General features: G+C 33.0%; 1 protein-coding gene across 2 annotated transcripts in view; it reads right to left on the bottom strand.

Annotated features, from left to right (window-relative positions):
* Positions 1–430, bottom strand: part of Psmd14 (proteasome 26S subunit, non-ATPase 14) — a 97,487-nt gene that overhangs the window by 12,934 nt on the left and 84,123 nt on the right. The window lies entirely within an intron of this gene.

Genomic DNA, 430 nt, shown 5'->3' with positions numbered 1-430 from the left:
TGTCACACTTATTAAGGGTAAGTACTATTTCTTAAAACTTTTGTTGCAATTACACATATACAACTATATTTACTGGGTCAAAATGCAGATTTTGATATAAAAAGTTGGAAAATACACATTATGGGATGAACTGTGACTCCAAAAGATATGCTAAAATCCCAACCCTATTAAAGACTGGGTTATGCTGCTAAAGTCAAAGGATGCCTTGGACTACCAGAAGGTAGAAAAGGTAAGGAAGGATCTTCCCCTGTTGGCCTTGCCAACACCTTGATTTTTGGATGTCTTCTTTACTACTGTGAAGAAATAAATTACTGTTGTTTTAATTCAACAGTTTATGATAATGTGTTATAGTAGCCTAGTTAACTAATACAACATGGAAAGGTAGTACCCTTTTAAGTTAAATCTCAAGACTTTCTTAATTTCAGAATTA

This window comes from Castor canadensis, chromosome 4 (assembly GCF_047511655.1).
Source record: "Castor canadensis chromosome 4, mCasCan1.hap1v2, whole genome shotgun sequence".
Taxonomy (NCBI): domain Eukaryota; kingdom Metazoa; phylum Chordata; class Mammalia; order Rodentia; family Castoridae; genus Castor; species Castor canadensis.
This window is presented reverse-complemented; position numbering and strand designations above follow the sequence as displayed.